We start from the raw sequence: 18,104 nt of genomic DNA, 5'->3' as shown, positions 1-18,104 counted from the left end.
TGTTCATTTAATAAGTGTATTAATGTATTCAACACTCGAAGTAAGGGGCAAAAGTCTGTTAGAATGAATAAAAGAGCAAAACCAAATTTTTAAAAAAATTTGGCCTGTAAATATAAAGACATAGATAGGCTGAAAGCAAATGGACGGAGAAAAAAAATCATACAGAGAGTAGGCATAAGAAGCCTGGGGGAGCTATTTTAACATCCGCTAAGAAAGACCTCAAGAAAAAAAAGTATTACTCTAAATAATAATGGACAATTAATAAAATGATAATAAAATAATAAATGATCAATACAGCAGAAATATAGAACAATCATAAAAGTACTTTAAAATAGAGCTTCAGAATTGGAGACAGAATTAAAGAAGAAATAGATATAATTACATTTTAATATATCTTTTATCAGATCAAAAGATTAGTAAAGACATAGATGATGTAAAAAAAAAAAACAAACATACTATCAACCATCTTGACCTGACATTTAGAGAATAATACACCCAATTACTTCAGAATACACATTCATTTTTTTAAAGATTTTATTTATTCATGAGAGACACAGAGAGAAAGGCAGAGACACAGGCAGAGGGAGAAGCAGGCTCCATGCAGGGAGCCCAACGTGGGACTCCATCCCAAAACCCCGGAATCACAAACTGAGCAAAATGCAGACACTCAACCACTGAGCCACCCAGGCGCCCCACATTCATTTTATTATATATAGTACATTGTCTAGAAAATAACATATTCTGGGTTCTAAAGTAAGGATCAATTGTTATATAATTTAACATATTATAAATAAATCATCATTGAGTATACAGGAAGGAGGGGAGGGATGGAGGGAGAGAGCAAAGAAGAAGAGAAGGAAGGAAAGAGATGATTATACATAGATCACTTCTGAGTAGTTTCCCCCTCCCCTTTTTTTCATTCTAGCCTTTTCCAATCACTCCACCCTTGTTTTTATTCTGAAATTAATTGTTGAAAACCGCAGACAGCATGATGAGCACTGGGGGGATGTGTGGAATTATTGATTCACTATATTTACACCTGAAACGAATATAACACTGTATGTATGTTAACTAACCAGAATTTAAATAAAAACTTGGAAAAAAAAGCAGCAGACTGCTTTGTCTTCCTCATTCTAGTTGCTTTTTCTAGAAATAAAGACTCAAGGTTTCTAAATTTTGCACATATAACACCAGACCCCAACCAAGCCGTAATGTGTATTTGCCATATCATTCATATCATTTTTAAGGATATCCAACTCTTCTATGGAGTAAAAAATAAATAAATAACATGGATGAAATGTAGAAGTTCTGCTAAGAATAGTTACAAAATTGCTAACCCATAAAGACAGTTGAACATAGAATAAATATAGTCCATGTATGCTGCACACAGATAAAAATTATGAAACAAATGAGAGCTAATGTGTACATATGCTGAGATGAGAAGACTGCTTAAACCTTAAATATTCATAAATCATGGAACATATTGCTCCCAGTTGCCAGTAATGTGATCCCTACTGTGACACTGTCACCCACTGGTGACACCCATTTTGGTCCCAAGTGACCTCTGCCAGAGACACACAGATAAAATCCATGGCTGCTCAGCAAGTCGTCAGTGATCTACAGCTATTGGCCGGGCATACTTGCCCCTGTGTCTCTCTAATCGAACAAGCAAGTGATAGGTCAGAGGACCTTCTATCTGCTGAGTGCCCTTGCTCAACCTCGACTTTGCTTCTTGTAACTACACTGTCAGAGAGCAGGCTGACGAGACAGGAGAGAAAGAGATGAGCATGTGAACACTGTATAACAAAGGACCAGGCAGTGTGTTCTTTGCATTCCAGAGGCATCCCTCTCTTTTTTTAAAAAAATATTTTATATATTTAATTCAGAGAGAGAGAGACGGAGCACAAGCAGAGGGAGGGCCAGAGAGAGAGAGGGAGAAGCGGACTCCCTGTTGAGCAGGAAGCCCAATGCAGGACTGGATTCCAGGACCCTGAGATCATGACCTGAGCCGAAGGCAGACACTTAACCAACTGAGCCACCCAGGTGCCCTGCATCTCACTATTTTTAGAATATAAACCAACACCAACATTCTGCTTCTTGCTGCATTTTGGCAATTGATTAAATAAATTTGATTTGATTTTAGCTTTTAATTTAGTATGTGGGTCTCTCTGCTCTGTAAGCTCTGGGACAGCATCTATAAATGCTACTGTTGCCACAGATGATTTTCCACTGCGGCAGGCAGTATGCTCAGGTGACCAATTGTCTAAGGAAGTTAACAGACTCAGACTGTGGTTAAATATGTGACTGGCAGCTGCTAATTAGACTTAGACTGAAAGGTTGAATTTACTTTAAGCCCTGAGTCCTTAAAAATAAAATATATATTCTCAGTGAAACCTGGGGGTGGGGGGAATCAAAGTTTAGTGACTTAAGAACGTTGTGTCCATTTTAAAAAGAGAGCTCAGAATTTCTTAAAGGTTGAATGATTTTAAGTCATCTCAAATAAACTAACAGCAAAAGAAACACACACACCAGCAACAACATCAACAGATGTTTTCTTTATGCAAAAACAAGTACTGGACAAAGCACTAAACTTGGAGACAGAAAACCCTCAAGTCTGTGATTCACTGATTTCAAATAATTAACTTGACTTGTCTGTTGTTCTGATGATCTCTCTTCTGCACAGAACTGCAGTAGAAATTAAACACGAAGCTTCTCAGATCAGAATGATTCAAAGATCCAAAAATATCAGGATATGTTACATTTTTTAAATGAATACATTTTTCCTCAAATATAAACTATTAATCTAAAGTCGGTCAGGAGGTTGGGTTTTTTGTTTGGTTTGGTTTGGTTTGGTTAAAATATCTTTGATTTGTCTCATAAAATTTTGTAAGTCAACCATTCTTTCTCTTGTCTGCATCAGAACCATATGGGAAGATTTCCCATAAAAGATAAATGAATTTCATGCTAGAGTTTTAAAGTTTTTTTAAATTAAAATGGCCGGGGTTGTGATTCCATATACATATAGAATAGAATAAAGTTCTGATAGCTTGAGTTTCCAAATTGGTATAAAATTTGATAGAAAATACCATCTGGCATTATTAGAATAATACAATAAATGTCAATGGAAATAGTCCATTTGAGGGATTTTTAAAAACATTTTTATTTATTCATGAGAGACACAGAGAGAGGCAGCGACATAGGCAGAGGGAGAAGCAGGCCCCATGTAGGGAGCCCGATGTGTAATTTGGTCCCAGGACCCAGGATCACAATTTGAGCCAAAGGCAGATGCTCAACCACTGAGCCACCCAGGTGCTCCTGAGGGATTTTAAATAGTATTTTAAATACCAGGTACATGAGGAAATTTTAACAAACAAACAGGACTGAAGAACAAACCAGGCTAGCTAACACTGAGTACACAGAATAACTAAAACACAGCCTAGCCAGATGTTGCCAGGTAAAATTCCTTAACACAAAGTAATGAAATGAGTTGATAAATATGATTAATGCTCATAGGCTGGTAATGATAAGATAGCTTATGAAACACCCAAGTTTCTAGGAGGCAGAAACTTGAGTTTCCACTAAGTAGGAATAATTTCAAGTATGTCTCTTAACCTGTCACTGGAGTGCTATTTTCTGAAGATCTTTCTGGCTAGTAGAATCTTCTGTTACAGTCACTCATTAATAATCATAAACCACCCTGCTGCTCTCTCCTTTTCCTCTTTGTCCCACGGCTCCCCTAAATCCAAAACTGGCAGCATGACAGGAGTCTTTATTGAAACAATTTGGAGCTTTCAGAAAAATCTGTGGGTTTTGAATGGAAAAAGAAAACAACTGTAAAGCAAGAATAGCTTAAGGCAAAATGATGTATCAGTGGACTCTCAGGGAAGATGGGCTGATGCCTCTGTCCTAAAATCTCTACTTGCATCTGTGTTAAATGGTCTTTTCATCCTGCTTTCTGAAATTTCATCTTTTGAAGATTCTCAATTTCACTGTGGGCCAACATTAACCTGATTGTTAGTCACTAACTTGGAATCCTAACGGAGCCTAAATAGGCATTGCCATTGCAATTCCAGACTCAATATCAAAAGGTTTGGCAAATGTGAGACAGATCATGTATGCTTTCCCCACACCGTTTTTTTTTTTGCGTCTTCCCAATACCACAATATACAGGTAAATGAGAATTTGCTGAAGAGACAGAATTAAAGTGAAATATAAATGCAGTCCATTGAAAAACAATCTCCATTAGTGAAGAAAAAAAGCATTAAAATGTGAAATCTCTCACAGAAGTTCCCCCTGCATGTACACACATCATAGATTTGTGTCCTTGTCGCAGTCTTGTTCTCATCTCAACAATTCCTCCTTCAAATATCCATCGCATAAAATACATTCTACCTAGGGGACACTACCCATTCATAATAATCCTCCACTCATGGAAGTGCCATCCTTCCCCCTGCAACAACCACACTCCCAGTAATCCACAACACACAATGATCTCAAATAATTCATATCTAATCAGAAAATCAGTCTCTAGTAACATCACTAAGAGGAATGAGGGGCCCACTTGAAAGTAGAACTATCTTCCAGTGAGAAACATCTGTCTCAGTAAACCAATCACTCCTTCTCTCCTGAGTCCTCTATCTTTCCCTACAACCTCAAGGAAGTATACCTTTTTCCTCTAAGAAACAGTGCAAAAAGAGCAATCACTCACTGCCTGCATTCATTATGGAGAACAGAAGTTTCTTTTTGTTCACTTTCAACAATTCTACATCAAGAGTTGGGAGTGGGGATTCACTTCACTATTTCCAGTTATGCATATTGTATTTGTATGATTCCAAAATAATAGCATTTTCCAGGATAAACAAAACCACCACCACATTAAATATACACATTAATAATAAAATGCATTAAAATCCCAAAGGTTAAAATGTGAAACAAATGTGCATTTTAGAATAGAGTTTTTTCAAGTATTACACATACAGATATGTATTTGCTAGAAATTCTTAGGCAATCAAATTTTATACACCTTGCCCCAGAATTTGTCTTTTTTATCCTCAGAAGACACTCAAGGGAAACTTGGAAGTGCATTGCACATAATTATCTAAGCCTCCCAGCTTTCCAAGCACCTGGAGAATGTCACTGAAGATAAAGACTAGCTTTATCAAAACCTCATGTTAACACATCCAACATGGGAAATTTACTTTAATTTTCCATGGACGCAGCCCTTATATACCTATCACTGAAGTGCTATTTCAAACATCAGAGCAAGTAAGAAAGTTGCCCCCATACCGTGTAAATGTAACTTCAGTCCCTGCCAATTTCAAGAAATCCTGCAACCATGAGTGCTGCTGGCAGACTGTACTGTTCCACCCCATGATTCCCAGCTTGCTAGATGCATACCAACTTCATCATAGAAATGGCAGCTTGATTTGTTTGAATGTTGTTCTCTATACTGTCTTCAGATTATTCTTCTTTCATAAGGCTTTTACTCTTCCCCTCTTTCCAGGTTGTTGGTTTTGGTTTCGGTTTGTTTTTTCACTTTGGGGCAACCTTGAATTACTCCAGCCATCCCACATTGAGAGCCCTCACCCTGTAGTCCATGCCTTTACTAATACAATCATTGTAGAATCTTAGCTACTGCCTGCTGTTAAACAATGATTTATAAAGCACCCAAGAGGGGCACCTGGGTTGCCTAGTGGGTTGAGCATTGACTCTTGTTTTTGGCTGGGTCATGATCTCAGGGTCATGGAATCTGGCTCCAAGTTGAGCTTCACTCTCAATGTGGAGTCTGCTGGAGATTCTCCCTCTCCCTCCCCGCTGCTCCCTCCAGCTCTGCTCCTGTGTACACTTTCACACACGATAGATAGGTAGATAGATAGATAGATAGATAGATAGATAGATAGATAGATAGATAACAGATAGATAGATAGATAGATAGATAGATAGATAGATAGATAGAATCTTATAAAGCATCCAAGAACCACTGGAAGTGCTGTCCAGTTATCTACTTTGATTTCATATCATAGTTCCAATGCTTCTTTTGTTCTGTCTCTGTCTCTCTCTCCGTGTGTGTATTTTTGTGTTTAAAAGAATCTCACTGCCACCCTTACCAAGAAATCCTCACAACGCTCATATCTTTCAAACCTTCTGAAAACAAATTAAGAAAATAATCAAGGCCAAGTAAGGCAATATTAGCACTTGGGGACTCAGAATCTGAAGGAAGATAAAAGTCAAGAGTTTACAATTAAAAGTGGAAGTGGTTCCCTTACCTGCCAAGTAAAACCAAAAGTAACAAGTCTAGATTTTATTAGCCATTTCAGCAATCTATAGGAGTACAACCACTCTCCCTCCAAAAATGTTTTCTTCTGAATTGAAAAAAAGAAGGAAAGGTACTTTCTATTATATTGATTGAGCCTTCCATTCAGGGAAGGACTCATCATCACCTGTTGCTCAGCATTTAGCACTCTTACACTGGCATGACAGCTAACATCATGATCATGATCTCTTTCACACCATACAGGAAAGTATTCCAATTCCTGCTTGTTCTTTCAGATTTCTTTGACATGGACTACTATTCATGAATATTTGGTTTCCGTTTTTCTGGTTTTGTGTGTACTCTCTCACTTTCTCTCTCTTCCTCTCTTTTTTGTGAAGATTTGCTTATTTGAGAGAAAGAGCACACAGGAGGGCAGGGAAAAAGGGAAAAGGAGAGAGAGAATCTCAAGCAGACTATCGCCTGAGCACAGAGCCAGACATGGGGCTCAATCTCACAACCTCACAACCCTGAGATCACTACCTGACCCAAAATCAAGAGTTGGACACTCAATCAACTGGGCCATACAGGCGCCCCTCCTCTTTTTTAAGCATATTTCCTAATTCTTTTGAGGGTTCATCTTTACTGATACAACCATGCCAGCATGAGAAAGTTTTTAGTGTTAAGCTTTTACTTATTGCCATATTCAAATATATGGCATCTACATAGCAAGAGTGAATTTATAATCATTTGAATTTCCCATTTTTATCCAGATACTTAGAAACTGTGTAGATATAATTTTTACTCCTTGAAGAGGCTACATAAGAATAATGTTTATGAACGCATATGGAATTTAAGGTAAATATCATGTTGGGGGAGATCTGTTTCTGTCATAACATGACATTTATCTATAAACTAGGTAGCAAAAGATATATTGATCCTCTTTGCATAAAAATATTTCATCAGTAAATATATAAAATTTCTATCTGTATGTGATATACATAGCATACCCTTTATTCACAATGAGAAACTGATTTTCAAATGGTAAATGAGCTTTGTCCAAATAATTTTAACCCTTTAAATTCACTGAACACTAATAATTCAAAAATTGTGATCTGACTTCAGCAAACACACTAAAAAAAAAAACCTAAAATATAAATTTCAGTTTCTACAATCTATGTTTTAAAAAAAGAAAGGCAACTTATTCCTGAGAAGTTGGTCAGAAGTTTGCTATTTCTATGTGACTTAGAACAGAGTGAATCTTTTGCATTTCGGTACACTCAATGACGGAGACCAAGCCAAAATTCAGAAATGACACTGAATAAGCCAATACCTACAGTTTAGCTTTTGACTATAGTTATTTTTTAGATAAATATATTGATACAATGGAAATTAATAGCTATGCTGGATATGCAATGGAAACACAATAAACAACAATAAGAACATGCTGAACTTTTTCTCTATCAAAGACTGAAGCTGCTTAATTTTGCACAATGGAAAAGTGGTACTGATGCATACTATAAAAATATTCAGAAAAAAAGTCACTAACATTAAATTAATTCTATCTTAATAAAATATTAGGTGATCAGAAGAATTCTTTAATCTGATTAATTGATGTACAACTTCTTAAATAAGACAAATTTCGTAAGAAAAATTATTTGTTTATGTTAAGTGACACAGTTGGTAACTCAAGATTATTTTAGCTGTAAAGGTATTTGTGAAGATTTGACCAAGAAATTTAATTTCATGTTTTGATTTCTATTAACATATACATATATTCAAACTCAGAAAAATTTATTAACTTATCTAAAAAAAAAACAAATTTTATCTTACTATATACTCCTTAGAAGTTTTAAGTATTTAAGTTAATCCTCTCTTAGCATCTCCAGTTAAATGCACAAGTACATATTATCTTAATTGTAACCGGGGGACACCTAGGTAGCCCAGTGGTTGAGCATCTACCTTTCACTCAGGTCATAATTCTGGGATTGAGTCCCACATCAGGCTCCCCATGAGGAGCCTTCTTCCCTCTCTGCCTATGTTTCTGCCTCTCTCATGAATAAATAAATTGAAATCTTTTTAAAAATAGGACAAAAAAGGGTCAAGTTATGGCTGTTGAGGTAAAGAAATTATGTTTGGGAAAATGTTGCACAAATAGATGCTAAATTGGTGACAGGAAGAATTACTGAGAATCACTCTTCTGAGTCCTGGACGCTTGGGTGGCTCACCCAAGTTGAGGTTGATTGTCCACCTTTGGTTCTGGGCATGATCCCAGGGTCCTGGGATCGAGTCCCACATCAGGCTCTCCACAGGGAGTCGGCTTCTCCCTTTGCCTAGGTCTCTGCCTCTCTCTCTCTCTCTCTCTCTCTCTCTCTCTCTGTCTCTCATGAATAAATAAATAAAACATTTTTTATTTATTTATTCATAGAGACACACACCGCCTGGGCTGCAGGCGGTGCCACCGGGGCTGCCCCTAAATAAAATATTTTTTAAAATTCTAGAAAAAGGGACACTTGAGTGGTTCAATCTGCTGATTGAAATTAATTGAAATATGTATCATTCGTATTTAAGTGTTCTTACTATATACCAAGTAGGTACTGTGGTAAATGTGAAGAACATACATCGTTAATTCATTGATGGAACTATAACAACAGAGTTGCAAAACACATGAAGCAAAATCTGACAGAACTGAGAAGAGAAACAGTTAAATCCACAAACATATTCAGACACCTCAACACTCCTCTCTTAGCACTAAATACAGTTAGTAAACAGAAAATCAACACTAATATAGAAGAACTGAGAAAATATCAGGGTGCCTGGTGGCTCAGTAAGTTAAGCTTCCAACTCTTGGTTTCAGCTCAGGTCATGATCTCAGTCTCATGAGACAGAGCCCCATCTCAGGCTCCATGCTGGTCATGTAGCCTGCTTAAATTTCTCTCTCTCTTTCTCCCTCTGTTGCCCATTCCCTGTTGGGTGCATGCTTATACGAGCACCCTCTCTCAAAAGAAGAAGAAGGAGAAGGAAAAGGAGAAGGAGAAGGAGAAGGAGAAGGAGAAGAAGAAATACCATCCACCAACAATATCTAATTGACATTCATAGAACACAACACCCAACTAAAGCAGAAAACACATTCCTTTCAAGTGCATCATCAAGATAAATTATGAAACAAACCTTTGGTTTCTTGTTCTAAGTTATAAAACAAACCTTATCAATTTAAAGGAATTAAAATCATGCGAAGTATGTTCCTTTACTCTAATAAAATTAAACTAGACATAACAGAAAAACAACAGGAAAATACTCAAACACCGAAAAATTAAATATTTTTAAATAATACATGGTCAAAGAAGATGTCTCAAAATAAGTCACAAACTATTTTGAACTGAAAGAAATGAAAGTACAACATAGCAAAATTTGTGACATACAGTTAATACAGTTTTTATGGGAAATTTATAACATTTAATGCTAATATTAGAATGGATTAAAGGTCTTAATTCAAAATTCAAGCTTCTACTTTCAGAAACCAGAAAACGAATCAAAATAAGCCCGAACCAAGAAGAAGACAAGAAATAATAAAAAGGAGCCATCAATAAATTTGAAAATAAAAGGAATGAAAATGAAATAAAAAATCTGGTGCTTTGAAAAGATCAATAAAACTGGTAAATCTCTAGAAGGACATAAAAAAGAGAGAGAGAAGACAAAAATTAATTATGAAGAAAGCAAAAGAGATTATTACTGTAGAATTCACAGATATTAAGGGGATATTAAGAAAATCTTAGCCACAACTAACCCTATGCACATAAATCTGGCCACTAAGACAATGGTCAAATTCTTCAAACACCATAAGCTATTATTAATAGTCACCTATGATGAAGTAGATAAGCTATGTAGTCTTATAACTATTAAAGAAATTTAAGTCATAGCTTAAAACCTTCTAAAAGAGATATTTTCAGACCCAGATTGTTTTACTGGCAAATTCTACAAAATATTTAAGAAGAAATAATATTAATTCTATAGCAAAAATTTCCAGGAAAAAAATCTATGTTTTTCTAAGATTCTTTTGGAAGTGATTTCTGCGTGATCACATCAAATGTCAAGATCTCAAAATTACATGAAAACCACACATTCTCATATATAAATGTTGAAACACAGAGAGGACAGGATCATAATGCAGCTGAGTTTTATTGAAAACTATTTTCAAATTCAAAGTTGAAATCTTGCTGTGTTGGAATTGATACATAAAATAATTCATAAATTTATTTCAGTAAATCATCCTATATTGCACTGTATGTGCATTTTTTTTTATGCATCCTGGAGAAGGGGAGGACAAAAACACAATCAATGAGACATACACACAGAGAAAAAACAGTGTATTTGATTCCTAACCATTCCACTCATTGACACATGCCCAGGAGTGAATATTAGATAGGAAACCTGACTGCTGTTTCTTCAGTTGGCCTCAGTCTTGGGTGTATCCCATAAAGTGAGTAATTCTTTTTACATATGTACTGAATATAATATGTATATTGTCTATGCATATTAAATATGTATATGTAGGGCACCTGTGTGGCTCCGTCAGCTAAGTGTCTGCCTTCAGCTCAAGTCATGATCCCAGGATATGGGGATCAAGCCCTGAATTGGGCTCCCTGCTCAGTGGAGAGTCTGCCTCTCTCTCTCTGCCCCTCACCTCTGCTTGTGATTTCTTTCTCTCTCATGCTCTCTCTCTCTCAAATAAATAAAATCTTTTTTAAAACTATGTATATGTAACAAATACATGCACATACACATATATGTATATAAAATAAACATTTAAGCCAATTAAACTCGGGATCCCTGGGTGGCGCAGCGGTTTGGCGCCTGCCTTTGGCCCAGGGCGCGATCCTGGAGACCCGGGATCGAATCCCACATCAGGCTCCCGGTGCATGGAGCCTGCTTCTCCCTCTGCCTGTGTCTCTGCCTCTCTCTCTCACTCTCTGTGACTATCATAAATAAATAAAAAATTAAAAAAAAAATTAAAAAAAAAAAAAAGCCAATTAAACTCAATGGATAAATTAAACTAACCTGAAGAAGCAATAATCTACTCCAAACACACACCAAGTATACTGTATTTTGTGGGTGATTTTAGAAAATTTTCAGAAATAATTTTTATTATAGATGATTTTTTTCTTATGTGTCAACTTAATATCTAACCTGAGCAAAGATTTAATTCTATTTAACATGATTCTGAGAAGTTACACTATCGAAGAAACACTACACACGGGCAGCCCTGGTGGCTCAGCGGTTTAGCGCCTGTCTTCAGCCTGGAGCGTGATCCTCAAGACCTGGGATCGAGTCCCGCATCAGGCTCCCTGCATGGAGCCTGCTTCTCCCTCTGCCTGTGTCCCTGCCTCTCTCTCCTCTCTCCCTGTATCTCTCATGAATAAATAAATAAAAATCTAAAAAAAGGAAAAAGAAAGAAAAAGGAAACACTACACACTTATTTGACTATATAGTCAGAGATAGACACATCTTTAGGAAGTGAAAAATGGCAACATAACGTCTAAGAACTATGAGAAACAGGAGAAATACTAATATGACATTAAAGAATGATTAAGTATACTAGTTATATGATAAGGAATATGGGCTGAGAACACTGAAGAATAAGAAAGGCTTTGGGAAAGAAAACTAAATAGAGTAAGCTGTGTGGAAATAGAAAAGGTGCATACAAGGCAACCCACTGGTGATATGCAACCATGCTGAATGAAAACAAAAAATATTCTCATGATGAAAATTTCAATCCACCCACTATATGAGATTGCTTGTGTATTATACAAACTATCTCAGCAAAGTATGAGAGTGTATGATATTTCCACCAATGGATGTTCTGATTAAATCACTGTTTAAAGTATGTACTACACCATGTTTCTAAGAGTTCAAAAGTTATACTGATTACTGATTAATCATATAAACATTTTAATCAAGATTTTGTTTACTAACAGGTGCCCAGGTTACAATTTTTGAAGCTATTGCTGTAGGGATTTCACAAAATTGAAGATCACATAGAGGTCCTGAGAATTTTCTTGCCTAATCATACTCTGTTCATTTATTTCCCTTGAAAAACCAATTTGATGTAGTGCATTACTTCTTCCCCCTTGAAAACTCTCCTTTTCATTTACATAAGACTTCAAATTAAATAACATATTGAAAAGTATATTTTTCATCCTAGGGATATTCATAAGCCATAAGTACACAGATTTGAATCAAAAGTACCCTCCAGTTAATGACATAATATTAGTGGCAGAACAGATACGATTCAAAAATTTTTGTGTGCATTTCTTTTATTTTCCCCACTCCCATCCCTATACTTACAAAAGATATTTAATGCCATAAATTAAAGTATACTCTTTTAAACTTCCTTTCATTGTTATATTCTTATATACCTACCAATACATAAAAAAATTATATTTGGGGACTTTGTTCCCAGTTGAGAAAACAAATTATTATGCAAGGTATTATTTCCAAATAAGATCTGAGTTCATAAAGAGGTAGAAAACTTAGTAGATTGACTAGTAGTATGTATGTAGTTAGCTTACGGGCTTTTTTCTTTTTTCGTCTGTCTCTCTGTTCAAGCATGGTTTTAGCTCCTGCAACCGGGAGAAATGACTTAATGTAGGATTTTATTTACATTAAACAACCATTCTATTCCTTTCTTAAACATTAATCTGTATATAAAAACATATCTAATTACTTGCACATGCATGAAAAATATATAAATCCATGCATTTCACAGGATTTGCTCATTGTTTTTAGAAGATTTTATTTTTGTTTTATTTATTCATAAGAGACACACAGAGAGAGAAGCAGAGACACAGGCAGAGGGAGAAGCAGGCTCCATGCAGGGAGCCTGATGTGGGACTCGATCCCAGGACTCCAGGATCACGCCCTGGGCCAAAGGCAGGCACTAAACTGCTGAGCCACCCAAGGATCCCCAGGACTTGCTCATTTTATTCAATGTTGTATTTTGCAAGTCCTATCCATATGGTTAAATGTAGATCTGTTTAATTCTACATATACTCTGTGAAGTACTCTATCATATGACCATCTATTTTGTCTATTCAATAACTGATCATTCTTTAAGAGATGTTGAACTCTTGCTATTATGAGTAATGTTTCGATGACATCCAATATACATGGTGCTTTTATAATTCTCAATTGTCTTATAAGTCAAATACTGAGCTTACCTCTCCTGGTTTCTTGCTTTTCTAATGTCTTATTCCTTTAATTTTTCACTGCTTTATAGCTCTCTGCTGCCTTGAAGGCAATACTGTTTAAGATTTTGTCAAAAACTTTCAGTTACTGTCAATGAAATCAATGTGGCTACCTTCACACTGCTACCTAAAAACCTCTTTATTCATCACACTACCAATTCTTCCCCCTACCTTGCATTTTATTGTTTAACTGTCTTGCTCCCTCTCAATTTTTCAAGTGCAGACTGAAAATATTAGACATTGTATGTGAGGAAACGTGATTCACAAAGCCCTCATTTATTTGCCCTGAGCAAGTCATGAAAAGTATGGCAAAATTTCAGTAGACAACAAGCTCTTAAGTAGTCAGACTTGCTACGGACCCTTTTACCTATAATCCAGACTACAATCCATGATGATCTCTTCTTTCTTTCCCAAATACAGCCCCAGTCTTCTTCCCAAGTGAAACCATCCATACCACAGTTGCTCATCTCATGATAAAATCACTCATTTCATTTGCTCATGTTATTCTATTTCTCTGCAGTATCTTGCCAACCTGTGCACATTCTCCGGAATTTACTGTAGTAAGTTATTACTTTTCTCACAACTTAAACTGACACATTTTCCTCTCTTAATACAACAGATTTCTAATCTCCACTCCCCAGTATTTCACTATTTTCCCATAATTCCTATTTGTCTGCTTTCTACAGTTATCAAAACTTACAGTGGCATTTTGTTTTATTATTTATCTATCTTCCCTACTAGAATGTAAATTCCATGAAGTCAGCAATCATGTCTGCCCAGAGATACCTTTGTATTTCTAGCATTTAAAAAATTATCTGATGACTCTCAGTATTTCCTAAATTATTAAATAACTAGGTTGTTTTCATGTGCCAGTGCTATGGATTACAATGTAAATTTTAAGGTCAATGAAAAAAATAAAACTATACTTATAATAGCCAAGATACAGAAGCAGCCCAAGTGTCCATTAAGTGGTAAGTGGATAAAGATGATGGTTTTATGTATGGAATATTATTCAGCCATAAAAAAGAATGAAATCTTGCCATTTGCAAAGACATGAATAGAGCTATAGAGTATAATGCTAAGCAAAGTAAGTCAGTCCGAGAAAGATAAGTACCATACGATTCTATTCATATGTGGAATATTAAAAACAATGCAAATTAGCAAAGAGAAAAAATACGAGAGACAAATTAAGACAGAGACTCTTAATTATAGAGAATAAAGTGATGGTTACCAGAGGGGATAAGGGGATGAGGGGATGGGTGAAATAGGGGTGGGGATAAAAGAGTATACTAGTTGTTATGAACACAGAGGGATGTATGGAAGTGTTGAACTACTACATTGTACACCTGAAACTAATATAACACTGTGTGTTATCTAACTGGAATTAAAATAAAAACTTAAAAACATAAAAAAATTAAAACAAAGCTGAAGAGCCTTTTGATAATATCTCCTATGTAGCAAATACTTAAGGTGTTTTATTAATTTATAGCAAAATCACATAATCTTATGGTATTATGATTCCCATTTTATAGATGAAGAAATTAAGATGCAGTGAAATTAAGTAAACTTCCTAAAGTTACGTTACTAATAGCAGAGCTCAATTTTAATCCCATTTCCATCTGATTCTGAATTCAGACCTTTCTACTGAACTACACTGCCTTATAGTAAGCACTTTTCAGATAGCTTCAGATAATCTTCATAAACCCTACAATTAAAATTCTTTGAACTCTAATATGTTTCTCTGCCTCTTTTCTCCATGTACTGGAACACACATTCAGGAAACAACCAATTCCTGTCGAATGTACTGCGTTCATATTATTTGTTTCAATTTCCTTGTCACAAAACTGTCTGGAATTACAATTATATATCATTATCCTTAAAGACATCTCATCTCCATTAATCTTAAGCCTGAATTATTGGGGTACAACCAGTCTCCAGATGTCACCTTCCATACATATAAAATTAATGTTTTCCTGGATTACTTAGTCATTGAAACTGAGCAGAATATTGCTTCCTAATGTCTGGGGCAAGAACATATGACAAATAGAAAAGCATAACCATGGCATATAATAACAGATGGGACCTACTCTGTTGGAGGGCCAACATGTTTAACAGTCAGAGGTAGGACCTAAGGTCCAAAGAGGTTAAATAATTGGTACAATGCTAAGCAGCTTGCTCATGGCATAGCTGGCAGCATGCTAATCACTTTATAACATACATATTACTTATGAGTTACTGTGCTTGCTAGTGGCATGGCTAGCGGCATGCTAATCACTTTATAACATACATACCATTTATTAGTTACTGTTTCCCAGATGAATAACTCATAAATAATAAATTGTAATGTTTCATCCTAAGAGTTTTATGACCTCTTTGATCCTTTGTCTAATTCTCTCTTTCCTTAGTTTCAATGCCCATATTCTCATTAGGTGTTTGGTTCTGTAACCCTTTTGCTTTCACTACAACTTTCACTGGTTACACTAATTGGACAATAAATTACCACTCTACAAGGAGCAAATTCTTTCTCATTTCTGTAGCTATGAAAATGGAAACCCCAAATAAATTTACTGGGTTTTTTATGATAAAATTTGGATTGTCCAGGAATCTTACACAGTTCAGGAATCTTAAGAACACTGATATTTGGTGGTCTCAAATTCACCCCAGCATTTTTGCATGGATTCAACAAAACATTTATCAAGCATCAACCATGCTAACAAGAATTTGTTCATATGAAGATGATTAGTTTACATTCCTTGCCCACAAGTTCACTCACAGGTTAGTGGAATAAACATACACCAAGACCAACCATTAAAATGTTACATAATAATATATATATTGTAAGACCTTTTGGGAAAAGTATACAGCCCAAATGATGTGCAGAATTTCTTTTTTTCAGCATTATTGTTATAGACAAAGAAAAATTGTATATATTTAAGGTATACAACTTGATGTTTTGATATAGGTATATGTTAGGAAATAATCACCACAATCAAACTATTTTGAAGAGATAGTTCCTTCCCCACTGTATATTCTTGGCACTCTTGTCAAAGTTCAATTGATCATAAAGTAGTAGACTCATTTCTGGACTCTCTGTTTTGTTCCACTGGTGTACATACATGTGTTTTTATACTAGGGCCAGTCTGTTTTGATTACTAAAGCTTTGCAGTACAGTTTGAAATCAGAAAGCATGATGCCTACAGCCCTGTTCTTTTTGCTCAAGATTGCTTTGACTATTTGGAATCTTGTGGTTCTATTTGAATTTTAAGATTTTGTTTTTCAAGACACTTAACACGTTTTTATTGAGCCTTTTAGTTTACAACATGAGGTAAATGGAAAGTCATTTCACCTTAACTAATATTTTACATAGCTGTAGTAAAATATATCAAACTTTAAGGAATTATGATGGATTACATATATTAAAAGTTCAGGATTGGGTAAACAATATCTGAGTTCTTGAATTTTCCAGTTGACTCTCCCCTTACAATAGTAACCAGCTCTAGTTACATAAGTTTCTTCAAGGCCATGTTTTATTGTTGCTAATGTCTTTATATCTGAAGCATTGCTATTTCAATCAATAACCACTAATTCCACTTCAAAAATGAGTTTTGCATTTGGTGGAATTTTGGCATCAGGCTGTCCTTTCTTTCCATAAGCCCATTCTGGTTCAATCTCTAGTCGAGCCTTTTCTCCTTTACTCATAGTTAAGAGTGCTTCATCCCATCCTCGGATAACTTTGCCTATTTCAACCTTAAAACTTAAAGGCTTGGCATTTTTCTTCTTCTTTGAGATGGTTTGAATATTAGTATCAAAAACAGTCCCATCCTGTAGTGTTCCTGTATACCAGCAGTGAACAACATCTCCCTTTTTGGGAAAGTTGATTTTATCTCCTTTTTTAAGGACAGATTTTGTATATTTTGGTGGACCCTCATGCAGAGTCTCTTCACACTTGGTTTCTTTGGGTTTATCTTCATTATGCTTCATGTTTTTCACCTGCTCAGACACTTTACTTATATTTTCAGTACCTTTGAAACGCTTACTTTCAAAAAGATGGTTGTAGGCTGTAACCAAATGGTCCTTGTTAGCTGTCTTGGCCACATTTTTAATGTTTCCTAATAACTTACATTCTGCAAGAAACGAATCTGAACCATGGTCCTGTAGAAACTTGATAATGTCCTTCTTGGGTAGTTGCTCACTGCGCAGCTGCTCGATGGTACAGGCCCGCTGTGGAACGGCCACCACCATCTTCCCCCACTGCCTCTGCTGTACTCTGAATTTTAAGATTTTTTTTATATTTATGAAAAGAATGCCTCTGGAATTTTGATAGAGATTGCAATGAACCTACAGATTACATTGGGTAGTAAGGACACTTTAACAATATTAATTCTTCCAATCCATGAACTCAGTGTGTTTTTCCATTTATTCCCATCTTCTTTCATTTCCTTCACTAAACTAATGCTTTATAATTTTCAGTGCACAAGTATTTCACCAATTTGGTTAAGTTTATTCCTTGTTTTGGATATTTGCATCTACCTTCATTATTGAACTTGGCTTTTAATTACCTTTCTCATGCAGGTATTCTTTCATTTGATCAGAGTATACTCATACTGGTC

The 18,104-nt window shown here is 35.6% G+C and overlaps 1 pseudogene; it reads right to left on the bottom strand.

The window, feature by feature from the left end:
* Window positions 1-16,902: 16,902 nt before the first annotated feature.
* On the bottom strand, window positions 16,903-17,736 carry LOC112917162 (peptidyl-prolyl cis-trans isomerase FKBP3 pseudogene; annotated as a pseudogene).
* Between the last annotated feature and the right edge of the window lie 368 nt (window positions 17,737-18,104).

Source organism: Vulpes vulpes, chromosome 12, assembly GCF_048418805.1.
Source record: "Vulpes vulpes isolate BD-2025 chromosome 12, VulVul3, whole genome shotgun sequence".
In the NCBI taxonomy this organism is placed as follows: Eukaryota; Metazoa; Chordata; class Mammalia; order Carnivora; family Canidae; genus Vulpes; species Vulpes vulpes.
This window is presented reverse-complemented; position numbering and strand designations above follow the sequence as displayed.